This window comes from Cygnus atratus, chromosome 2 (assembly GCF_013377495.2).
Source record: "Cygnus atratus isolate AKBS03 ecotype Queensland, Australia chromosome 2, CAtr_DNAZoo_HiC_assembly, whole genome shotgun sequence".
In the NCBI taxonomy this organism is placed as follows: domain Eukaryota; kingdom Metazoa; phylum Chordata; class Aves; order Anseriformes; family Anatidae; genus Cygnus; species Cygnus atratus.
The window spans coordinates 102,495,427-102,523,026 of record NC_066363.1 but is presented as its reverse complement, the minus strand read 5'-3'; positions in this window follow the sequence as shown (position 1 = coordinate 102,523,026).

Sequence of the window (27,600 nt, the reverse complement as noted above, 5' to 3'; positions counted from 1 at the left end):
AATATAATATAATATTAATTTTGAGGTATTGACCTCAAATGAAGACATTTCAAATACTCTATTTTCTAAGAGTTTCTGCAAGTAGGCAGCTAAGGAGAGGAGAGAAACTGTATTATTTTTATTGGTGAAGGAAAGAATGCTCTGTGAACTCAAAGAAATATATATAAGAAAGAGACAGGTCATGGATTTTGGAACACCCAGAAATTTAATTGGAGATTGTACTCTATTAGACACCAGATAATCCATTTAGAGATTTTTATTCCCATGAGGTTTCTGTAATTGCTGATGAAAGTCCAGGTCTCACTGCTGGTGTAGTAGAACAAAAGTCCATTGTCAGACACAGGGGAGAAATCCACTAAAAAAAAAAAAAAACCAGCAAACAACTCCCAACAATGCTGCTTTTGTTTTTACATCATATTTATGGTTTCATATACTTCAGCACACAAAAAGGTTAAAACTTTGGAAGCACATTGTTTCTAGTGCTAAGCAGCCCACCTGCCCTATCAACCAGACAAAGCCCTAGTGCTCGTACATTGCCCCAGAGTAATTTTCAATAAAGATGTCCAGTGGCTGAATCAGTGAGACACAGCATAGCTGATTCTTCTCAGAGAAAATGGAATTATTCTACTAATGAAAACAAAAACAAAACAACAACAACAAAACTTAGAAAAGTAAAACTTCATTTACTTCAAAAGATACTCAGAAAAAATTATTTTCAGTGATTATTTTTGTGAGCTGTTTCTCACAGTAGAAGATCTGCCATATAAGTTCTATGGAAAATTATTTTGGTCATGTTATTTAAAAGCATTTTCACTTTAGTTGAAACGTCTTATGATCTGCATTAATTTCTCTTTCTATTATATCCTCTTATGTTTTAAGTGCCACTTGCATAATTTTTTTTTTCTTCTACCTCATAAAAAGGAAAAAACAAAACAAAACACCACAACCAACAAAAAACAATGCTTGATATGATGTAAAACTGTGGACTTCAAAGCAGGTATCATGGTAACAAATTCTGATTCATTTACTTATTTATTACTTAGGGTCCTGAACACTGTCTAGTATATATAATTTGCAACTCTGCATCAAGTGGTGTATACTGAGGCCCAACTATCAGGACCGAAAGCCCTAAATGATGGGTCTAGGAGGGCAGAGACTCCAATAAGTCCACATTGCAGTGAAACTGTAGTAAAATGGTATCATTAAAAGCACAGGTTGCTGTTTTCTGAGTTCTTAACCTTCTAAATTTGTATTTACATACTTTTATTTGCTGTCCAGATTTCTTGATTCTTACAATCTAATGTCAGAAATTCTCACCAGCACTGGTGATTTTATGCTCAGATGTCTCCAACAGGTCTTTGTATTCTTTATTTTACAGGTTGGGGTCTATATGGAAAGAGAGAAAAGTCACGTCTATTTTGCATGAGAGAACATGAGAGTATCTTGAATGGACATAAGAGTAGCTTAAATGGACATTTTGTCACAAATCCTGTGTGGTACTGATTTTAGAAAATCAGTAAAATGTTCACTCGCCTCCTTTTTCTCCTTTTTATTTTTGTTAACTTTTGTTTTTGTTTACTATTGACATGGATAAGCTAATTTTCAGCTTCCTTTTAACAATAACAAAAAATCCTCCAGGGTTTTATTTATTTATTAATGCCTCAGTAATCACTTGTAAAGTTGTAAAGTGGGAGTTGAGAACTACTGAGGCTGAAAAATCCTATTGTAAAATTAGATGTGTTAAAAATCTCAATATGTAGTTTGTGAAGAAATAAAGATGTTTAGGAAAGCTTCACCCACTCAAGAACATTAATATGGTGCGGAGACCAAAGGAAGCACATTTTTCTCTGCATTGAAATAAAAGACTAGCTAGTTTCAGGACAAGGACTAGGGGAACTCAAACCTAGATTAAAGATTTCAGTAGCCTGCAGAAAAGACACATTAGAACTTAATTTTTCTCTAGATTAAGAGTTTTGCTATCAAAAAGTGATTATTATCTACTGCATATAGCAGGCATAAAAATTTGTCTATCTCTGCAGCAACCCTGCATTCTGAGCTTACATATACTTCATAAATTTATTTTCCAATGAGAAGAACACCTGTTGCTGTTAATTTCCTCTTGAAATATTTTACAGTATTCTTTGTTAATATAAGCAAAGGAAATCCCCAGTCAAAACGTGCAAGTTGCTTATTGGGGTTTGAAACTTCATCTACAAAAGTCCACACAAACCGCTCTGTTTTAGTTATTCCAGTTCACTTTCATCATATTGGAAATTTACCACAGAGTCTTTTTACTGAACCGTTATTCACTGGATTGAGTTAAAAAATGAAATGAACTTTAGTTTGAAAAAGAATACAAGAATATTGTTCTAAAAGATGGATTATTTTTTTTAAATTGCTCTCATAGTTTAAAAGTATTAATGTAAAGGGACACTTTACCTTTGTTAAAATAAGAACTATTTTGAAATTTTGCTCTTCTCTAATAGTGGCAAGAAGATGTTTTAAGAGCTAACTTGTAGTTTTCTGATTTCAAGCCTAGTGAAATGTTCACTGACTGGTGGCCATTTCATTGTATTTTGTGTTACTTGTACCTGAAACATCTTCAACATTGCTTCCCATGAAGAATCCAGAACTCCTTCCTTAATAGAGTTTGATTGAGTAAACTTGTATGCTAGTGCATACAGAAAAAGAGTTTACAAATGGCGGAATAAGACCTTTGGAAAGATCATTGCCTACCCAACAAAATGACAGTTATAATTTGGTAAAGGAAGAATGAGTCCCTACAGTTTGTGAATTTACTCCAGAGTTCCCATATATTCAAAGTTATTTGTCACCGTTCTAGTAAAGACACATTTATTCTGCAAAATTTTCAGGGTAGCATCCTTCCCTGCCTAAGTAGGGCAGAGTTTAGAGAGGTTCTTCCTACTCATGGAAAGCTTTATCATTTTGAAATTTCCAAACTGTCTTTAGTATACTTTATATTGTATTTCCACTCAGGCTTTATTTTCACCAGTAATCCTGAAATACTAGAGAATCTATAGTGTATCAGTAAAGCTCTTGGTCTCAAAGCATACAGTCTAGCCAAATATTCAGTTCAGTAGATGGAAACTGAGATGCTTCATCACCCCATCTGTGTCACTAAGCTGGCAGAAAATCAAGTACTTTCAGAACTGTACTCCAGATTTCTGTGAAGTCAGAATTGGCAAAACACACTGTCATAGTAAAATGCTTTCAGTTTGCCAAACTGCAAATTCTGAAATAGCCTTCTCAATCATTTATTTACTTTTAATTTCTTATCCTTCCCTGATCATCTAGTTAAAAGAAGTTCTAGCTATGTCAATTGCATTGTTATTTTACTATCATGGCTATTCAAATGATTAAGGAGGAACGGAGACTTAGCTTCTCTGCACTTATTGTTCTGTGTGGTTTTTTTCCAAAATTAGGATGCGGATGCAAAAGTACAGAAATTGAAGGAAGAGTCTGTATGCACAAAATTTGGCTCTTCAAGACTGAGGACTAGGAGCTTGTTAACTTGTCTGTATCTGGAAACAGCTCTTACTTCCCTTGGTGAACTAATAAATTGCAATTTGTGAAGGGGTGAAAGTCAGCAACACACTCTAGATGACATTTATTTTCACAGATGGGTCATGAGACAGCTCATGAATGATATACAGCACACATGATCTAAGAGTAACTCTTAGTATTGCACTTCCACAAAAGCTACCAATAAAATAGGTTGTATTTTGAATATAAAACCTGAATAATTTAAATTAAATTAATATAAATTAAGTCTAAGACCCAGATGGTTTTGCTTACTTGCTTGGCAAACCAATGTACGTTAGACGAAATTAGTAGATAGTGTCACAAGCTTACAGCACATTTTCCTCTGCTGCTCTAAATCAATATAAAGAGACACAAATAAAAAAGAAAAATCCCTCTTTTTTTTTTTTTCCTACTGTATATCCTTCTCAATGCCCATAATTTCTAGTAACAGCTATACAAATAGCAAGGTACAGCTACCTGGTAGCTGGTCCACTCGTGGTTATTATTACTTAGAATCAAGTACATCCCCCTCTGTTCTGTCCTTTCCATTTCACTTCAGCTAGCATCTTTATTTACCACCGATGCTTTTTATTTTTCAAGCAGTAGCAAAAAAGCTGTAGAGTGTATTCTATTGTTGTCTTTTTGTCAAGCAGTACCTGGTATTTTGGCCTTATAGAGGTGACTTTCTGATGAAAGGGAAAGTAGTGACATGGAGCTCTATTCAGCTTGTTTATTTATAAAGTGTATGCCCTTGAGCAGCTTCATGGTAGGTCACAAAGACAAAGGAAATCCCCTTCTTTCAGAAGTCTCAGCTCAAACACCGAGAAACAGCATAGCTCTGAAAATGATCCCTAATTAAAACTTCACGAAAGAGAGTAATTTCTTCCTCCTTTTGCCAGAATGCATACCAAGAATCTGTGTCACTCAAGTTTCTTGTACACAGTTCATATTTTTCCCCTCACAACAGAGCCTTGCTTTATAGCGCTAAGAGACCTCAACCAAATAACATTGCTAGTAGTATCAAAATGAAAATTCAGGAAGAAAGAGCCATAACTAGAATCCTGTAACTATCTCACCACTGAAGTGCAAAGAGATACTCAGTAGTTTGACTATGTAAAAAAAAAAAAAAGATTTTTTTTTACTAGAGGTGTATATGAGATCATTTCCTAATGCTTACAGAGACCCTTAGTCTTGAGTTAATGGCAATTACATGGCCACTTCCAGATTTCTCAGCCTTTGCTTTAAGATTGTATTTACTTCCTTCACTCAGAAATAATTTACGTATTATATATATACATTTCCATATTCACATACAAACATATGCAAAATAGTTTCCTTCTCCTGTGATCCTGATGCTTTCATTTGCCTCCTAGTATTCCACCACCTAAATAATTTTGACAACATACAGGTTTCTCTCTGCATCCATAACAGGAAAGCTGAGTCAGACTTTACTTTTTTACCTTATCACAAACTCCACATCTCATATGGCCTCTTTTCTGACTCCCTTTCAAGTTCTGGAGGGATAAGTTCAAGTAACACCAGACAAGCTCATATCTGAAGTAGATCCACCAGTTGTGCTGTAAAAGGTGTTCATCAAATGCAGGTATACACTTGCCACCCACTGAGTCTGACTCACTCACACCAACCTTGGCACTGCCATGCTCAACTACAATGAGTTAATGACAAAAAAATAGATAAGGAAAAACAGGGATTCTTATTATTCCTTACTTATTCCTCACATGTATTATGTCATCTCTGCTAAATTTAGAATAGGGTCAATTTAATTCACATAAAGAAACAAACAAACAAACAAACAAACAAACAAAAAACACCACTTCTCCTTCTTTTTTTGTGTTAAATGAAAATATGACCCTCTAACCTGGCTAGAATCTGCAGATAGCTGAAGAATTGCTCATTTATCTAACTCTCCCTAAAATATAGTCCTCTTCTCAAGCCCAAGGGAGTCAGTAAAAAGATTTAGACTGAGTACAATGGATTTGGAATTACTTTTATTTATTAATTATTTTATTTACTTATTTATTTTTCAGAGACCACTCAGTTCTTCTCACTTCTCTTATTAGCTTTCCAGGTTTTTGTAGTATTAGTGAAATTCTCATCTATGAATAAAGAACACAAGTCTTTAACACATGGCAAACCAATTCATTTCAAAACTGCTTAGGATTTTTTTTTTTTAGTTCAGCTTTTATATACAAGATTGTATTGAAACTCATGTTTTCTTTCACATAATCACTGAACATGCAAAACTGCCAGACTTTAACTTAGTTCCTGTGAGCACCATTGTATGCAACAGATAAATAAATAGTTGATAAACAAATAGTTTAGGCCATATTCATGGAAGCTCTTTGAGAAGATAGTTTACTTCAACTCATGATTATTTCAAAGAGATAATTCAGCATCTTAAAATGATTTATTGCTAAGACATTGCTTTAAGAAAGTGAAGTATTTAATATATTTATTGTATTCTCAGCTGAAATTACCTCTTTTTGCTCCTTCATGAGACTATTTAATAGCATAGTAGAACCACAGACATTCTCTGTTGGCCATTTCCCTTAAGTAGTAACAACTTACTGCTCCCTCCACAGAGTAAATTGGCCAAGATACACTTCACCATCTGTATTTTTGTCATTATTTATATAATCTCATTGTCGTCCTGACAAACATCTGAGAATATATGAGCTGTTTGTCCACATAGCACTCATGGAGAATGGGAAGCCAGAGACTCCGGAGACACTGAGAAGCATGCCTGAGCCTCACGGCCAATATGGTCTCACTCAGAAATCCCGTTCCAAAACTTGCCAAACCTGCTACACTCTATGTCAACATATCTGCATTCTTATTCTTTGAATTGGATGGTATACATTCTAACTAAGAGGGAGGAGTGAGGGTTTCTTTTTTTGTTTGTTTGTTTGTTTGTTTGTTTAAGGGAAAGATAGGAAGCAGAAGGTAAGAAAGATATTTCAGGACGCTCCCTAAACACATAGGAGAAGCTAAGATGATCATACTTGCCAAAAGTATCAGAAAGCAGCAAGGTTCAAGATAGCAGGATTGTTTACAGAGATAAAAGAATGTAGATGATAAAAAAAAAAAAAAAAAAAAAGTATGTTCTCACTGTTTACCCAAAATCTGGAAACTCTGTATGTCTAACAGTTGAATGTAAGTCTGGACCTCGATTAACTATGTTACACCACAGTAGCCATAAAGTACAGTGATCAAGTCTAGAAACTGATCCTCCATTGAATCCTAGAATCATTTAGGTTGGAAAAGACCTCCAAGATCATGAAGTCCAACCATTAACTTATCACTGCCAAGAATACCACTAAACCATGTCCCTAAGCACATATCTACGCATCTTTTGAACACCTTCAGGGATGCTGACTCAACTACTTCCCTGGGCAGCCTGTTCCGATGTTTCACAACCCTTTCAGTGAGGAAATTTTTTCTTAATATCCAACCTAAACCTCCTCTGGTTCAACCTGAGGCCATTTCTTTTTGTCCTAGCACATGTTGCATGGGAGAAGAGAATGACACCCACCCCACTACAATCTCCTTTGAGGTAGATGTAGAGAACGCTCTCTTACACACAGGGCTAACCCACAGCCTTTCCTTCCTAGCCTATCTCATCTGAAGAGTTTATAGCCATCTGTTTCAACACTTCCAACCCATCCTTTGTGCCTTTGCTATTGCAGGGCTCTCCATCCCCTACCTGTACTGGAATGGCTAGTATAAGACTGAGGGACCTTGCTAGCACACCACCCCATGACCACTGACATACTGCCCCCAGGCTTGTCTCTGTCAAGCCTGGTTTTATCTCTTTTCCCCTTCAAATCTAGTTTAAAACCCTTTCAATGAGCTCTGCTAACTCCTGGGCAAACATCCTATCCGCCTTTGAGACAGATGAACTCTGTTGCTAATAGGCCTGACATCATGCAAAGTGACCCATGATAAAAAAAAAAAAAAAAAAAAAAAAAAAAACAGAGTTCCGCTGGTGGCACCAGACTTGGAGCCAGGTATTGAGCTTCTCATTCTTACTGTTTCTTACCGCATCATTCCCTGCAACTGGAGGGATAGAGGAGAACATTACTTGTGCTCCTGATCCCTTAACCAGTTGTCCCAAGGCCCTGAAGTCTCTCTTGATTGCCCTCAGACTTCTTGTTGAAACTTCTTTGCTGTCTACCTGAAAAATCAGTAATAGGTAATAATCTGAAGACCAGGGAAGGAAGCTTTCTCTTCACATCTCTAACCCAGGCCCCAGGGAGGCAGCAGAAGTGGGTCCAGTCTGCATAATGGGTCTTCTGTTCCCTTCAGAAGGCAGCTTCTATGACAATTACACGTCTTTTTTTCTCGGTGGGATCTGTTTTGATGCAGGGCATAGACCACTTGACCCACACCTCCAAGCCAGATGAACCATATTCCTCAATATTGTTTGGTTCCACTGCCCTCATACCTATTGTGCAAGGGTATCCGAGAAGGTGGGGTAGTCATTGAGGAGATGTGCCTGCCACCCCGGGCAGGAACTTGTCATATATACATCTTTGATGTATACATGCAATCATTAAAATGATAAAAATAAAGAGCCCACAGCATATTCCTTACTACAAATCAAGCTAGTTTCCAGATTGACCTTACATAACCAGTTCTACAGACCTACATCTTTTCTCAAATTTTGCATCGTTGAATCTTCAGTGACTAATCTTACCTCTGTTAATAACCTCTCCTTTATTCTAACAAGAAGAAAATACATATAAAGTGAGAGATGACATGGAAATTGTATTCTTCTTGTGTTTTTTACCCAAAACATATGTACACTGTTGATTCTAGAACTGTACTATAAGATTAAATTTTCTAGGACTCTGTAGGCCATTTGTTCTAAACCTAGCTTTTCAAAAAAAAAAAGGAAAAGTTTCTCCCATAATGTTATGTATAGTCTAATGAACAGCAAAAATAAGAGAACACAGCTGATTTCCCCTGGCTCATATCCATCTGTTCATAGTGTAAAACATGTGGATATGCAGTTCAATTAATTTGAAGATACTCTCTGAATCAGCTTAGCGTCGAGTCTCCAAATGAAGAAAAAAATAAATTTGTTAAAAGATATAACACTTTTCCACAGGAAGTCTGATTGAGAGTTTTCTTAAAATGATGTAACATTTCATAAAACTGATACATAGGAACATTAAAGAGAAAAATCTACTGCCTTTGAGTGCACAGAGGAGAAGAAAGCAGCTTTATCTCTGTCATTTGAAGGTCTGAATTATGTAAATCCTGACAAATCTTTCTAGTATGAGTATGAATATACAGATTTAGAAGGCATTAGCCTTTGCCACTTTGTAAAACGTTTTGCTTGCCATCTGTACTAGAAGCACAGAAGTAAACTGTGAAAGAAATGTGTTTTTAAGCATCCTAAAAATTCCTCTTGCAGGAACATTGATGATTTTTGATCTAGAAGTACTGGACACCATTTCCCACACAAAATGGTTTCCCAAAATAGCATTTTCATATTTCATAGAATCATAGAATCATTTAGGTTGGAAAAGATCTTTAGGATCATCTAGTCCAACCTTTAACATAGCACTGCCAAGTCCACCCTTAAGCCATGTGACTAATCTCTATATCTTCACGACTTTGAAGGGATGCTGACTCAACTACTTCTTTGGGCAACTTGTTCCAATGCTTCACAACCCTTTCAGTGCAGATTTTTTTATATTTTTTTCCCTAAAAAAATGAAAAATGTATCCTGGGCTTTATCAATAGAGGTGTGGCCAGCAGGTTGAGGGAGTTGATTATGTCCCCTGTTATCTGTCCTTGTGAGTCCTCACTCAGGGTACTGCATCCCCAACACAAGAAAGATGTCGATCTGTTAGAACAGGTCAAGAGGAGGGCCACAAAGTTGATCAGAGGGCTGGAGCACCTCTCTTATAAAGAAAGGCTGAGAGAGGATGTTCATCTTGAAGAAGAGAAGGATCTGGGGAAAACTCATTCCAAACTTTCAGTACTCGGGGGGAGGGGAGAGATGGTATAAAAAAGATGGTAAGTGACTTTTTACATGGGCAGATATATATAGGACAAGGGGGACGGTTGTAAACTAAAATAGGGGAGATTTAGATTAGATAGTAGGAAGAAATTCTTCACTCAGAAGGTGATGAGGCATTGGAACTGGTTGCCCAGAGTTGTAGATGCCCCACACATGGAGGTGTTCAAGGCTGGGTTGGATGGGGCCCTGGGCAAGCTGATCTAGTGGGTGGTGTCCCTGCCTATGGCAGGGGGGTTGGAACTAGATGATCTTTAAGGTCTCTTCTAACCCAAACCATTTAATGATTCTATGATTCTATGAAATGCACAAGGCTTTCCTGCTTTCAAACATAAATAAAAGAATTAAGCAGAGTAGCTTTGCTTCTTTAAAGTAAACAAACAAATAAACAAACAAAATTGTATTAACATGCCAAACACTAAAGGTTTCCCTATGTGATAGCAGGGACTGCCTTTGGAGTTGCACTAAACTAATGTACATTCTTTCATTTCCCCATATCTAATAAGTAGCCTAACCTGAATAGAAAAAAAGTATTTAATCCCTCCATACCTTCCCCTGTATGAAAATACAACCTTCTCCTTTACTAATACTTGCATATCTGACATTAATATGATGTCAGATATGCAAGTAATAGTGATATAATATCAAACATCCATCTGTTCATATCTTATTAAAAACACCACAGTCTTATTGCAATCCACCTCTCTAGCTAAAAGAACAGGAAGATTAAGATGGATGCGGACCTCTCAGTCACATACCTATTCATAATAATGATTGAAAACCTCATTAAAAACAAGGAAACAAACAAAGAAATGAACAAAACCCACCACATGTGCACACATACATGCAAATAGACAAAAAAACTGAACATTCACGTTGTCTCCTTGAGCAGGAAGAAGAGTCTATGTCATGCTCTGTTTTACTCAAATCACCTTAGGCTTTACTATTTAACACTTCAAAAAATATATATATTTATTTTCTCAGGTTACATTACTACCTAACTGGCTTCAGAACCACTGTGTTTATCGCAGGCTGAAAGATGTTGCTTTTATATATATATATCAGTCCTTAAAAATAGAGGTCTAGCCTGTTGGAAGAGGCATCAAATATCATTTTAATAAGAAGATCAGGGTTAAAACAAACAAACAAACAAAAAAAAAAACAACGCTTACTCTACATACTGTTAATAACAATACTACTCATATTGTCTGAGGTGGTTGCCAAAATGCCAAAGGATTATTCCTTTTCGTTTATATAGTGACAACCTATTTTCAGGCTATAAATGGCTATATCAAGGTGCTTTTGATTCTACTTAAGGTACCACCACGGTTTTTTCTCTCTCCATAGCCTTTCATCTTTTCTCACATAAATATTTAGATATGCTTATCTCTCAAGTATTCTTCATTTTCCACTTTTCCTTCCTCCCTTTATTCAATAAGAGGAAGGCTTTCACTGCTTCTTCACCTCCTTGTCTGGAGCAACAAAAGGATATCTCCAGTTTCCATTGGTTTTAACTACCAATCTTTTCTCTCATTTGGTGACTCCGTTGCTGAGTTTCCTTGGATGACTAATTTCTCCTAGAATTACTATCCATGTAGTAAATGGCAGCATTCACCAGTTTTATGTGACTTGCATAATTTTTAAAAGCCTATAGAAATATTAATTAAAAAAAAAAAAAAAATCCTTGCATTTTGGTTTGAATCTTTTGGATTGGAGACAGTTTGGACATACAAAATTGCTACCAATTTAAAACTAATAATGTTACTTGGCCAGCTGACTGGTGGAGTGACTGAGTATAAAATCCTAGTGAATGACAGCATTTTTATCATCATGAAGAAAAAGCATAGGTCTATATCCATATGTTTCAAATGTGTATTTTGTACAGAATTTTCGGTGAACCACAGGATTATTATGGATAATGCATTGTTAGTACACATTTTTCTCACTGGTACTAACAACATCTCTTTTGCTTTGAAAGAAAATGGAAAAGGAAACACTGTTCTTCCTTCATGTAAATACAACTATAAAGCAATACAAAAAATCATCACCTATGGGCTAAATTCTCCCCTATTTTAAAGGTTACTTTTCCCTTTGTTATTTAATCCATAATTAAAATTAATTTCAAGTGTTCAAAAAGACTATTCTCCTGTTACTTGATATTAGGGAAGAGCTTGGACAAAAAACAAGGACTTCATTATGAAATAAAACTTTCTGCCAAACTGCATATATGTCACAAAGACTGTCTTTCCTCAGGTCTTCTCCAGGTGTAACAGATTGAGGGAGGTTGAAAATACTTGTTATTTATGCTCAAACTTCAGCTGTATGGTTTTATTCAACTCTTGAAAAATATAGGAAATCCAGGATAGGCAGAGAGAGATGGAGAGATTGTCAAATATTTTTTACAACATCATTACATATTTGGTATGAGTCATGGAAAATCTTTCTACACATTCTTACAGTACATATTTATGAATGTGAGAGGCAGAGAAGGAGAACCTATAGCTGCCAAGTTCAGAAGCTCAACACATAATACAATGGCTTTTGAATCAAGTGTTTTAAATGGTTAAAATAAAGGATGAAAACAGGAAAGCACTGGTTTCTTCATTATCTTGGCAAAATAAGTCATACAAAAAAGTGATATTTGGGGCATTTTCAATAATGTCCATTCTATATTTCTCAATATATGTTATATTGTATACACATACAGATTTTTGTGTGATTGTCTACTATGAGCTACAAGATATATATGCAGGATATGCATATATTACATCTATGTATAAACAAATCTTATTAATAACAGCAAGTGTTTTTTTTTTCCCATTATATTAGTATCTTCATTTTTTAAAGACAGAATATTCTGTTCTAATTGTGTTTGTTCATTCTCTGCCTCTTCCAATTCTAGATGTCTAATAACATTCTTTATAGTGTTTCTTCATCCTACCAAAGCCAATTTAGAATCAGAGCTCCAAATGACACTTTTCATCAGCCATCAGTCTTCTATTGCCAGGGGCAACTATCCAGTTTTTCCATGTTCCCAGAAGTCCTGTGTTGTCATAATCAAGGGTGGGATTCATTTACAAATCTGCTTTCAGATGAATGCATGCAGGTGTCTATATACTTAACCAGGCATTATAGTCTATTAAGATCAATTCAACACAGGCAATGGAGCCTGGAGAGTGACTCAGTTAATCAACCACTACTTTACAATAATCTGAAAAACTGATTAGGCCCCCCCTGATTATATTCAACAGGACCTCTCAGTTATCCTGCGGGTCAAGCATCAAGTCCTTGGTATCCTGGGTAGCTCTTCTCTGAGAAGATATGAGGTCTTATGACCTCTCTGTCACCTGTGTCTTTATCTTGGGTGACCATAAATTGCCCCAAATGGTCCTGGACACCTATGTTTAGTCAACTGAATCTAGATCCCCAGGGAAGTTAGACATCTTTTAAACTTGCGGGCACTTACAAGTAAATATTTTAGATATTATAATCTAGAATTGTCTTGTTCTTTAACTCACATCACTAACTCACTAGGGAATCCAGATTGTTCTTCCACTGTTACAATCTACCAATAGATGCCTTAATTCCATAGTGTGTTAAAAGTCTTCTGTTCTTCTTTGAAAAAGAGAACAGTAAGAGAGGAAAAAAAAAAAAAAAAAAAGGAAGAGGTGTAGACATTTTTCAACCTTGGGACTAAAGAAAGAAAAATAGTTGCAACTGTATATGAACTTACGTTGGATTCTTATATAAAGCACAACCTGCTCTGGAGATGGGAAAAAGTCATAGGCAAAATGCTGGTGAGCTCAGAACAAAACAAGGTTTGGGAGGATGGTTCAGGAGGAAGAACGAAAATTGTGACGTAGTGAGTTAAATAAATTATGGTTCCTGAAACATTAAAAATGAAATATATTTCTGAAAAATATTGTTTAATTATAAAAATATTATTTATTCTGAAATTTCAGTTTCTTTACTACTGGTATATTTGAAAATATATTAATATGCATAAAATTTAGAAATAAGGTCAAAATAGTTTTAAGTGTAACATTAAATTGCCTTAGTATGACAAAAGTTTATTTTTAAAATTATTTGAAGCAATTCAAAATAATTATGCTCGATATAGTTCTGTGTTATTCTAGAAAGTGCTTTTTGTCAAGGTTTCTCCCATAGGAAAGTGGGCTAGGTTTCCCCAGATATTCTTACAGAAAAGATCACAGTAGTTTCTATGGAACTTTGTGGAAGATGAAAGCAGAAGAATGATATCCATTTCTTAGATATTCTCTTTTCACCTTTTATCTTTCATACACATCTAGTTTACATCCCTTTTAGCTGTGGTCTACCAAAATAAGTCTGGAAATAACATGGGTCATCCAAATTCAGGATCTCTCTGTATAATAAATAGGTAATCTGAATAATTTCTTGAGACAAGTTAATATTGTTTGAATCTAAGTACAGTTTTCACTGAGTGCAGTACTGAGAAGCTTCAGTTTTATTAAAATCTGAGTGAGGATACCTTGCTGTCGAGAGTGAAAGCACTCCCTGCAGCAGAGCAACCCACCACAACAGCTGTTCCTTCCAAAGAAGTCCAAGCCTTACAGTACACATATAAGTCCCTGGGCCCACATTCTGGAGAAGCATCAAATAATCTATTTTCACTCCTATTCAAAAAAAAAAAAAAAAAAAAAGTTGTTAAACTGAAATTTGTTTCTCTGCACACCTCCCTACTATGAATATATATCGACTGACCTCTGTCTTTGCCCCTAGGAAAACCGTTAAAATTTCTGTTATTTCAGCAGGTTTCAGAAATAAAACTTTCATTTTGTCCTCTCTTTCAAGTGCAGTTTTTCCTTTCTTTCTGTGGATTCTTCTTGGCAGGTTCACCTAATATTATACAGTTATAAGAAGTACAGCTCATTATCAAGTGCCTAAAATTCAACCCATTCCATTTATGCCACAGATACATTAACAAACACTAATTACATATCTCCTGTAATCTTTGTGTTGCACTGTGTGAAAATATTGGTTGTATGTGTTGCTTATACCAAACTCCAAACAATTCACATATAAAAACAGTGGGATAAAAAGGGACCAGTACAGCAGTAAGTCAGTAGTGATTGGTAACCCACTGTTAAGCATTGAAACTTCATTCCTGTAAGAAAGTAAGAGAATAATGATCTTTTTTACTTATCATTTGCTCAAATCACCAAATGCTTCCCTTCATCATCTCTTTGCTCATTCTCCTCATGCCTTACTTTTACTTAACTTGAACAGCTAGTGAAGGAAGAGAAATTACAACAACAGTGTCCAACTAAACAGGATATAATTAAAGTAAGCTGAGGGCATTTCAAGATGAAATGTGAACTGGTTAAACCCCAAACTCTGGTTTTCTTTACCATTAGTATGTAATCATGAATAAATCATGAGTAAATAATTCTCCTACTTCACTTCTTTGTAATAATTTCTTAAAGGAAATGCAAACTTATTTTCACTATTCTTACCGATACATTGGACAAGGTTCTAAACAAGAATTTATCACAATCACAGCTGAAAATCACAGTCACAGAATGGAACCTACTATATGTGACGTGAATTGAAATGTTTATATAACACCATATGAATGACGAGTATTTTATATCTATATTATAAGCATACAGACATATTCCTAATATGAGAGTTGATGCATAGAAACATGCAGTGTTCAGTTCTGTAACTGGAGGAAATACTCTGATGGCGTATGGTAGAAGAGTAATATTCTGTTTTATACATATGATTAAAGTCACTACCTTCCCAGGTGGTATTCTACAAAGCTGATTAATCTCTCTTCTGACTAACATCTTATTAAAATCCCTAACCTAATAGGGATCAGGCACTTTTTCTTCCGTAATTGATTACATCTACAAACAGTGTAGAAATGTATGAGCTTCTTTATACATTTATACATAAGTGACTTTATACATTTTCTTTGATTTGCATCTGTAATATTGATTTTGAAGGTTCTGTCAAACCTTATAATAGCAAGACTCTCCTCTGTGAAGAGAATCTCAAAAAATTCTTATGGCCTTCCCACAGCTTTGCTGAATTTAAAGCAGAAGAGCTGTTTCTTTGTAATTAATTACCAGAAACAATCAAGATTTTTTGCTGCAGTTACTATTCATATAAGCCAAACTATTTGTTTATGCAACAGTTTTTGAAGTTTTTGAGACATTTTTTGATCTGATTTAGCTGAAAGGTCTGATTAAGACATTAAATAAACAAAAAGTCTTGGATGAGTGTTCAAGCTTCACAAACAACAAAACCTATTTCTTAGCCTCCATTTTTCAAGGCCTCTTCTCCTTCTTCTCTTATCATCTTTCAACGTTAGAGCTAGATGAAGCAGATTGTACAAGATGTCCATGCAAGCAGCACAAAAACTTCTTTCCACTGCAGGAGTCACAAAACGAGTAAAGTAATATTGGATAGTGCTGGACAGAGATGACATTGAAAGTTTACTGAATACAGGGAGCTTTTATTTCAACTGCCCCAAGTTCAAATTCCATGTGTATGCTATATTGTTTATAATGTGTTTTCAAACTTAAACACCTCTGAAAAGAGCTCAAACATATAGATTAAACAAGAGATCAGAATACTGATGATTACATATATGTTGGAACAGCTATGCAGTATGTAAAGGGGTATATCAAACATATATGTTCTACTCCTTTGACAAATTAGTATTTCAGCATGTGCTCCTTAAAGAAAGAGGCTGTGATTAGCGGTTACCTGGACTCCTAACAGATGTAGTTGGGTTCCTTGTGTCATGATTATGGCTAGCGAAGTGGAATGTATGCCTAATGAGAGGAAGAAATTTAGAGGAAAAGCCAACTAACCAACACATCTGGTACATAATAGTAAGATCACAAATCGTAAGAAGCCTTAAAAAATCCTAACTATGACACCTCTTTGTGCACAGCTCTGCTAAAAACATACATATACATTCATTCACAATATTGCATTGACTCTTTAGTCATAAACTAGTCACTTTTTTTTCCCTTTTTTTTTTTTGTATTGATGTACAGATATACAAGAAAAAATAAATTTCAGCCACCACCTGGAAAGACAATGTCTGTTTTGAGTTGGAAAGTAAAGCAAAATGAAGCCAGTATCATAGACTGGAAGGCTATTTATGACTTCACTAAGGATAGTAAACATGATTTTCTGTTGTGTTTTCAAATTATTTTTTTCCCTGTGGCTTTTTTTCTAAGTGAGTTCTTCCATTTTCCTTCCTCATCATTCCAGTCACAATGAGCATGCTCTCAACAAAAGTAAAATACTCACATCTTGTTATGCTACTTATCCCCAAATTTTCTAAGCTTTCCTTGTTTGTGAACTGGTAAGTTGGTTTCAGGAAAAAAAAATAATGTGTTATGCTGTCACATTCTCAGAATTACTTCTCTGTGTTTTCAACTATCATTTTCATCACCTTTTCATCTCACCCATTACTAGCACTTGTAGCATTACCTTCTCTTATGGTGCACTGGCAATCATGTCCTGTGACAAGATGTTGAATTCTGAATTTTGAAGGAACTATTCAAGAAAAGGGAGGAATAATGTTGGAGAGAAGAAATGGGCGAATAGGTGAGTAAACAGAAGATAAAAAAGAGGTGAAGTAGAAGGTGACAAAAGCAAGAAATATAAGAAAAAAAATGGAAAGGAAGAGAGAAATTAGAACTGGAATAGGGAAAAATATATATATATATATTCTGAGTTAAAATGGAAGTGGTTGTACTCAGTTCTTTAAGATGTGAAATCCTTAAAACTCGTTGGGGGCATGTCCTGGTTTCAGGTAGGACAGAGTTAATTTTCCTCCTAGTAGCTGGCAGGGTGCTATGTTTTGGATTAGAATGAGAAGAGCGCTGATAACATGCTGATGTTTTAATTGTTGTAGAGCAGTGCTTACACCAAGCCAAGGACTTTTCAGCTTCTCGCTCTGTCCTGCTAGCGAGCAGGCTAGGGATGCAGCAGGAGCTGGGAGGGGACAGAGCCAGGACAGCTGACCCAAACTGGCCAAAGGGGTATTCCATACCATCTGACGTCATGCTGAACAATATATAGGGGTGGCTAGCCGGGGTGGAGGGGGGGCCGGCTGCTCGGGGATAGGCTGGGCATCGGTCAACGGGTGGTGAGCAATTGCATTGTGCATCACTTATTTCGTACACATTATTACTATTAATACTATTATTATTATTATTATTATTATTGTTATTGTTATTCTTTTTCCTGTCTTAATAAACTGTCTTTATCTCAACTCACAGGACTTCACTTTCCCGTTTCTCTCCCCCATCCCGGAGAGGGAGGGGGGAGGGTGAGCGAACAGCTGTGTGGTGTTTGGCTGCCAGCCGGGCTAAACCACAACAGTCCATTTGGCGCCCAACGTGGGGCACGAAGGGTTGAGATATCGACAGATTTGACCTGAGTGTGTTAAACTAAAATTGGTATAAGTATTCGACCTGCTTAATAGTTGCTAGTCACAATGTTGATTGCCTTAATCTCAAGTCTGCTGTGCCTGTTTCCCAAATTGAGTTTTATAGCAAGTTACTTTCTGTATGTGCTCCCTGTCGTGCTGTTTATCCTTTCCGGGCCCTGGTTTAAGATTGTTATGGTACTGTGTGGTGTAACGATGGCTTATGAAATGGTGAGATTTCTGGTCATGACTCTAACCTGGTATTTGTACTCAGCACTGTCGTCGACTCTATACTTCGGAAACCATATCTCAGAAACTATTAGCAATTACACCTATTGCCTTTTTTCATCAGGGAGTCAATCTGTGGAGGGGACAGGGGAAGATATTTTCTCCTACCTGTTCACTCTCCCTTCCTCCTTCACCACCCTCTTATCCCCCGAGCTAGTTACGGTAACTCTCCAAGATGTTGAATATCCTTGGGATACTCAGACCAGCATGTTCTTGTTGTTATGTCTCCTGAATGCGCTTCAGGTTTTGTTTAAGGTTAAACAACTACTTAGGAATCTCATCCGGAGATCTGTCTTGAGGCGGGATAGTTGCGAGTGGCAGGGAGTGTGGGAGGATATGGGCAGGCTTCTAGAGCAGTGGGCACCTCCAGTGTTTTGGACATTCACCCCTGAACAACTGCAAAATCCTAAAAAACTGGTAGAATGCTTGAAAAAAAGGTGTCATGACTCTGGCAGTTCCAAAGTGACACAAATCACTGTGACGTGCTAGGGTCTGGCTTGTGCCTATCGAGCTGCAATTGATGCTACTATCAACCTAGTGACAGACCCTGCGGCCGTTCCAGTCCTGGCTCCTGCAGCCATTCCAGCTCCAGCTCCCGCAGCCGTTCCAGCTCCTGCAGCCGTTCCAGCTCCCGCAGCCGTTCCAGCTCCAGCTCCCGCAGACGTTCCAGCTCCCGCAGCCGTTCCAGCTCCAGCTCCCGCAGCCGTTCCAGCTCCAGCAGCCGTTCCAGCTCCCGCAGCCGTTCCAGCTCCTGCAGCCGTTCCAGCTCCCGCAGCCGTTCCAGCTCCAACTCCCGCAGACGTTCCAGCTCCCGCAGCCGTTCCAGCTCCAGCTCCCGCAGCCGTTCCAGCTCCAGCTCCCGCAGCTGTTCCAGCTCCAGCTCCCGCAGCCGTTCCAGCTCCCGCAGCCGTTCCAGCTCCAGCTCCCGCAGCTGTTCCAGCTCCAGCTCCTGCAGCCGTTCCAGCCCCTGCAGCTGCTCCAGCTCCTGCAGCCGCTCCCACTCCTGTGGCTGGGTCAGAGAAACGAACTGTAGCAGTGCAAGTTGCCCCTGCAGAGGGTATTCCAACCCCTGTGGCAGACCCTGTGGCTGGGTCGGAGAAACGAACTGTAGCAGTGCAAGTTGCCCCTGCAGAGGGTATTCCAACCCCTGTGGCAGACCCTGTAGCTGGGTCAGAGAAGCGAGCTGTAGCAGGGCAAGTTGCCCCTGTAGAAAAGGTGAAAAAATGGTATAGAAACTCAGGTCGTTTAGAACGCAGAAAGTCTTCTGCTAAGTCTGGGTGTGCAGAAGACGAGGCTGGGCCATCAAGTGTGCAGGAGGATGAAGATGAGGATGAGGGTGTCAAAAAATCAACAGTAACTACCCGAACCCTATACCAGCGTGAGCTACGAGATGTGCGAAAAGATTTTGGTCGCTGTATAGGTGAACAGCTTGTCACCTGGCTGCTCCGGTGCTGGGACACTGGAGCCAATGGTGTGGAATTAGAGGGCAGGGAAGCCAGGCGGTTGGGATCCCTTGCTAGAGATGCAAGCATTGACAAAGCAATTGGAGATGGAGCACGATCTCACAGCCTCTGGAGGCGTCTCCTGTTAGCTGTGAAGGGAAGGTATCCCTACAAGGAAGAACTTGTATGTCTACCAGTCAAGTGGACCACCATGGAGAAGGGAATTCAGTACCTGAGGGAATTAGCCGTACGGGAAGTAATTTATAAGGACCTAGACGACGCACAAATATCCACAGATCCAGATGAAGTCCAGTGTACTCGACCCCTGTGGCGGAAGTTTGTACGGAATGCACCATCATCATGGGCCAGCACATTGACAATAATAACCTGGAAAGACGGTGAAGACCCCACAGTGGGTGACATGGCTAAACAACTCCGGAGTACGAAGGAAATCTCTCCTCTTCCCTACAGGCCTGTGTCTCGGCTGTGGAGAAACTCTCTGAAGAGTTCCACCAACTTAAAGAGAATTTATTTTCCCCCCCACCTGAACGAACCAGTGGCCACCAACTAAAAGAGAATACTTTGGAGAAACTTTTTGAAGAGGTCCACCAACTTAAAGAGAGTGTATTTTCTTCCCCACCTGTACAAACCAGTGTCTCGGCTATTAGGGGTAAACGTTCATCCGTGCAAAGAAGACAATACGGTGGGTACACACCCCGCGCCACCCTGTGGTTCTACCTACGTGACCATGGAGAGGACATGAGAAAATGGGATGGAAAATCTACTGAGACCCTAGAGGCACGGGTACGTGAGTTGCAAAAGAAAACAATCGGGAGAAAGGGGTTCTCTGAAAAGTTTGCTGCTCCAACTTCTAGCAGGCAGTCTTTTAAACACAGAAACAAAGATTCTGACCAGGACTAGAGGGGCCCTGCCTCCAGCCAGGGGGAGGAAAGGGACAACCGAGTTTATTGGACTGTGTGGATTCGATGGCCTGGCACGTCTGACGCACAGAAGTATAAGGCTTTAGTAGACACCGGTGCACAATGTACTCTAATGCCATCAAGCTGTAAAGGGCCAGAGCCCATCTGTATTTATGGCGTGACAGGGGGATCCCAGCAGTTAACTGTATTGGAAGCTGAAGTGAGTCTAACCGGAAATGAGTGGGTGTATCACATCCCCTATCATGCACCAGCCTCCGGGAAAGTTGAACGATACAATGGACTGTTAAAGACTACACTGAAAGCAATGGGTGCTGGGACATTCAAAAATTGGGAAACACATTTGGCAAAGGCCACCTGGTTAGTCAATACTAGAGGATCTGCCAACCGAGCTGGACCTGCCCAATCAAACCTGTTACGCACTGTAGAAGGGGATAAAGTTCCTGTGGTGCACGTAAGAAACATGCTGGGTAAGACAGTCTGGGCTACTCCTGCCTCAGGAAAAGGCAAGCCCATTCGTGGGATTGCTTTTGCCCAGGGACCTGGATGCACTTGGTGGGTAATGCAAAAGAATGGGGAGGTCTGGTGTGTACCTCAAGGGGACCTAATATTGGGTGAGAATAGCCCATGAGTTGAATTGTAGTATGTTAATTATCATATAACACTGTATGTTATCACTACCATGGTTGCTATATATCATAGATGAAAATGGTGATTAATTAGAAGGTATTGGAAAGAGTGTAACCTGAGCATGACATAAATGGTATGGAATAAGGGGTGGATATCTGTCCTGGTTTCAGGTAGGACAGAGTTAATTTTCCTCCTAGTAGCTGGCAGGGTGCTATGTTTTGGATTAGAATGAGAAGAGCGCTGATAACATGCTGATGTTTTAATTGTTGTAGAGCAGTGCTTACACCAAGCCAAGGACTTTTCAGCTTCTCGCTCTGTCCTGCTAGCGAGCAGGCTAGGGATGCAGCAGGAGCTGGGAGGGGACAGACCCAGGACAGCTGACCCAAACTGGCCAAAGGGGTATTCCATACCATCTGACGTCATGCTGAACAATATATAGGGGTGGCTAGCCGGGGTGGAGGGGGGGCCGGCTGCTCGGGGATAGGCTGGGCATCGGTCAACGGGTGGTGAGCAATTGCATTGTGCATCACTTATTTCGTACACATTATTACTATTAATACTATTATTATTATTATTATTATTATTATTGTTATTGTTATTCTTTTTCCTGTCTTAATAAACTGTCTTTATCTCAACTCACAGACTTCACTTTCCCGTTTCTCTCCCCCATCCCGGAGAGGGAGGGGGGAGGGTGAGCGAACGGCTGTGTGGTGTTTGGCTGCCAGCCGGGCTAAACCACAACAGGGCAAAACCAAAAGAATATTGGGAATGCTTTATCTAGTAATAGAATTTTAAGGTTTATAAAAATATGAAAGCAGCACTTGGGAATACAGGAACAAAGTATTTCACTAAAAGCAGTAAGTAATACAGAAAACATCCAATTCCTCACTGAAGTGTTTATGTGAACAGCTGTGCCAGCTGTGTTCCGAACAAAGAACAGATGAAGTGCTAATATACAAGGGTCACAGTTACACAATTTTATTGGTTTAGAAGTATTATGATTACCTAATATAGGATTATTTTTCCTGTTTTCTATCACTATGTATCTTATGTAGCAGGTGTATTTCCTTTCATCGTATTTCCCAAAGGTTCATGAAAAAAATAATAATAATAATTCCGAATATTTGAATGTTTGACTAGAATTTAATTCTCTTTTGGCACGAAGCTTTCATAGTGATTTTAAATGTTTGACAGATCTGGACTTTGAGATATAAAGACAAGAAAAATAAAGAAAAGACCACTCTGGCCCAAATTAACAAAGGACTTGCACAATATTCAAGCTTCCACATTGGAAAGTGCTATCTTCAAATCTCTCCCCCATCTTCCCCCAGCTTCTTAGATGTGAAAGGATAAAGTGCAAAGTACACTCCAAGTGGACTTGCTTGGCTGTTCTGAAAAAACACGTTGGCAGTGTTGCTGCCCCTACCCACTGCCATCTCAAGCATCTTCAGAGTCCTTGGGTCACCACCCCCCAGACAGTCTCATGGACTGGCATATCTGTGCCTAACAACCTGAAGCACTGGCAAAGGGAGAGAGGCAGCTACCAGCAGGAGAACATTTCCGACAGAATGGTCTCTCCAATTTTTACTGCCAGTCCTGGTGCACAAAAAATGTTGACAGAGATTTCTTTAATGCTTACAATATATCTCTTTTTTGATCTTTTATTCCTTCATCCTTGTTTTATCTTTCTGTTTCACAGACTATAAGTTACATCTTTAACCTTCCCTTAGAAGAAAAACACCTTATCATCTCTCTTTTCCCCCTCAGTATTCCAGAGGTGCCAAAATTTTCCTTTTTCTTCTCAGATGATCTCACTGACATGCTTCTAATTAAATGAAGGGCAATTGTTCTCATCTCAAATTTAGCTAATGTTATTTCCATTTTAGATCTGACACAGGACTTGTCTGAAGCCTTACCTAGTTTTTGCTATTTATAGTATTTCTGTTATTTCAGCTCATCTAACCTTCTGCCTAACTTTGGCTTTGTAACCATTGTCCATCTCATTCAAAAACACAGCTGTGGTTCTTGGGGAACCTGCATTATATATGGAGCTCTAACTAGCGGAGTGAGTTCTCAGAGCAGCTCTGTAAAGCTACCGGATTAATAGATGGCAATCTTTAACAAAATGCAAAACTCTAATTCTTTTTAACCTAGTTAGAAATAAAGCAAGAAGGAATAAAAAATCTCATAGAAGTTATATCACTATAAGCGGCTGGTCTTTTTTTTTTTTTTTTTCCCTGAAATAAGACTTTAAACACATGCTTTCACTGAAGTAACTGTTGTCTTCTCTAAGACATGAATTTAAAAAGACTTAATTATCTTGTTTCTATCTACAGTCTAGAATAGGGCTAATTTTTTTATTATTTTTTTCTTATGTAGATTACGTATGGGAAAGCATTGTTTCTACAATCCAAAAAGTCTTGCTACTATTATTGTTTCTAAAGTAGCAAATTGTTGTAATTTGGAACATGACATTAAAATTCTATCCCAGGTTGCCAGCAATTCCCCTCAATTTCTGAAAGATCACTGCTTACAAAAAAAACATAATGAAAGAACCTCTAACATGGACAAACAATTTAGAAATATTGTTGATTGGTATTTTAAATGCCTGCTAGTATTTCCAGCATTTTAAACCTGTGGATGAGGTAGCCTTGATAGAAACCTGCTAAATTTTTTGTATTATATTTGTTTTTCCTGTTGTTTTATCCAGCTGTATGTTTGGTAAGTTCATTTCAGCAGTATTGCAAAGGGATCTCTTGAAAGAAAAAAAAATGCTGCAAGAAGAGCTTCTAAAATAAACTAAGAAAAACAGCAAAAGTAGTCTTACCTTACTCTGCACCTGTGACAAAAGGACTGTGATAAATACTTTCTTAATTTTATATCATATAAAAGCAGAGAAGACATTGTGAGTCTTTACTAAATGGAATATGAGGTTTCAGTACTAAAAGAATTTGAAATCATCCCTAGGCCTACCTCATCTTGTAACCCTCAAATTCATTTCAGTCAGAACACTTCACAGATTTAGAATATGCCTTAATCATAATGAATGCACAGTTCAGAAACATGGTAGCTGGCTACCACAAAACAGAGAGAGAGGTATGTGATGGGGAAGAAGAACCAGAGCAGGCTGTATAGGAAACAATGTTGAAATAGGAATATTGACTTACGATCCCAATGGCACAGCAGGGAGAAGTTCATTGCTGAACAGATTTGCTATTAATTCTGTTGCCTACATGGGTCATGGCTGCTAAATTAACTGTCTTTAGTGATATATTAAGTTCTCGAGGCTCATGGCAGATTTTGTTCCTCATCTGTTTTGAAGTGACAGCAGCCATTTCCGCTGCTTCTGCAAATCACACTGCAGCCTCTGAGTGTATGACAGTGACTGAAAGTAGTGTTATAGCTGACATACAGCATTCTCAGTTATAAAAAATAAAAATAAAAATAAAAAAACAGCATCTTCAAGTGAGTTATCACACTGCATGAGCATGCTGATAGTGACAGTTTAAAATCCTTTTGCTCTATATTAATAGAGCTAATTCAAGATATCATCAAATTGTTTTAACACTTCTCTTACTTCCACTAGAACTTGGTAATGATAACCTTATATTGATAAATTAAAACAAAACACTTCTTGTTCTTTGGCTTACCTTATTAATCCTGCTCCCTCCCTCCCTTCTTTCCCCCAGCATGCTCAAGTTCTCCCACTCACCATTCTTCTGTTGGTTTCCTTAACCCACCTCTATACATTTATATTGAAACAGAGTGTTTTTTTTCAATGCCTTCTCAGTGAAAATGTCCAGCTTTGAAAGAGCAGTCATATTTCTTGATGCTGTGTAGCTTTATAGAAAGCAGGAATGTTTAGCTCTAAAGAAACTAGGTAATTGCATCTATCATCTGTATGTTTTACAGCTCTAGAAATAAAGAACCAGGCCATTGCCATGCTTCAGAAGTGGTAATGAAAGAACAAAGTGTTCTAGAAAAAAAATCAGTTAATAAGCATTATTTCTTAAAGCTTACTACTGTATTGGATTGGTGCAATCATTCAACCCCCAGACATATAAAAACAGTTTTCATTTGACTCAGATCCCAGTATAGATTTTCTTCTGTATAATAATGGAGTTGTTTTGGAGGCATGAGTTTCGAAAACAAAAGTTGCCTGATTACAGTGATCCAGCAGTTAAGAGTAGCACTAGTATATACTTTTTAAAGTCACAACAACATGCATCAAAACAGATTTGTGCGATTAACTAATGATACACCACAAACACAATGGAAAGGCCCTTCTTTATTCCAGGATTTTACCTCAGTTCAGATGTAAACAAGTTACCCTAAATTTGCTTGGTCAATTGGCGTTCATTGTTTGTTATTTTATAACATCAGTAGTATTAGTTATATTATAACTCTAAATGATAGTTTTTATAGACCAAATCAAAGTTTCTAACATAAACAAGAGAAGGCTGTATAGCTTGAGTGGAAGAAACTAGAAGCAATGTAAAAGTCAGAATTTTCTATGTATTACAGTTTAAATTTAGAAGGAACACACAAATTTTTAACAAAGTCTGTCAGCTGGATACCATAGACCACTTTGCAAATATAACCCAGTTAACAAACACAGGTGGAATAACAAAATAGCAAGGAAGCATGAAATACCTTCACCAATAGTAAAAAAGCAAGTAAGCAAACAACAAACAAAAAACAACCCAGCATGCTTCCATGACAGAATAGTCCAATCTTTCACTTTCATTTCTCATGATGAGTAGCAAATGAAAATGCATTTATAATTTATTTGTTTGGGATAAAAAGGAGATTATTTTAATTAAAAAAAAAATTTGCTGGCCTTAGAAAAAGCAGACAAGGACTGGATTTATGCACTGGCGTAACCAGACAAATTTCACACCTTTTCTTGTGCAAAGAATTGTATTTTGTACAGGAAAAACAGCTACAGAGTCAATGGGAAGACAGACTAAGAAATGTCTGATTGTTTTTAATTCAGTCTGATTCAGCTACTAACCTGTCCACAATGCTCCACAAAAAGTCCCTGAGGAACCTATAACGTTCCAGAGGGTGATGATGCTTTCCTGAAGCAAAGTGTGAGACATTGAATCCTTCATGATCTAGGGAGATTGTGCAGCTTTTACAGTTAGTTCAGATAACACTCTAGGCAAAATGAGTGGGCATTCCTTACCACAGACAGTGTAAATACACAAGAAAATTTAATTATGATAAATAATGTCAGTTCAAATACAACTCTCAAAAAACTGCATTCCGGCTCTGCAGACAGGATATGTATGTTGTAAACGTATCAGCTAACATGATTATGGAATCCATCATGTTTTAATAATGCTATATAATAATAAATCATTCTGTAAAAACATGCTCATCTTCCTGCAAAGAAAATTGTTTCACTTTTAATACTGAAAGCTCAGAAACCATAAAATATTCATTTTAATGCAATAGCTTCAATTAAGAAATATTAACAATTACTTCATATTCGGAATATACTTAAGCATCAAATTTAGACTGAAAAATAAATACTGGAGATTATTTATCTTAATGCTGCTAGGCATCAAAAATTTTTATATGTCAGAAAATGGACCACATTCTATTCCCAATTTACTGCTTTCAAAATTAAATACTTGATCAGTTAAATGGAGGATGGGTAGCAACAGTTTCAAAAGTAGTTTCCCAAATATAAGTATTTAAATCCATATCCAGATAAATGAGTGAAAGTGACCTGATTATAAAAGTAATATGTGATTTTTACTGAGGTTAGTGCAGTGATTAGAGCATTTGTAAAATAAATTGACTATTGTAGTTCTGAGGTTTCTATGCGTACATATAGATGCAGTTACTAATTTGTAATACACTCTGGAAGGTAGATTATATTAGGCCAGGTTATTCTAATTACATTAAATGACAAATGAAATAATAAAAACTGAGAAAATAGGTCTGGAGCATGGGTCTTTCAAACAATTCAAACTTATACGCTCTTTGTGTTCTATAATATTATAAGGGAAGTGTCAAGAATGTAGAATGTTTATTTTAATTGCATCTTGATATCTCTAGAAATTTGGTAAAAGCATGGGTTGTTTTATTCTCTCATTAACTCTATCATCCTACGGAGATGACCTGTTCTCCAAGACATGCTAGAGTCTCTCATGGAACATGTGATTCTTTTGTGCCACAAAATTTCTCCACCTGAAATCAAAGCATCTCCACTTCAAGCTTCACAATAATATTAGCAGAGTTACAGTCGGTTCATGAATGCAA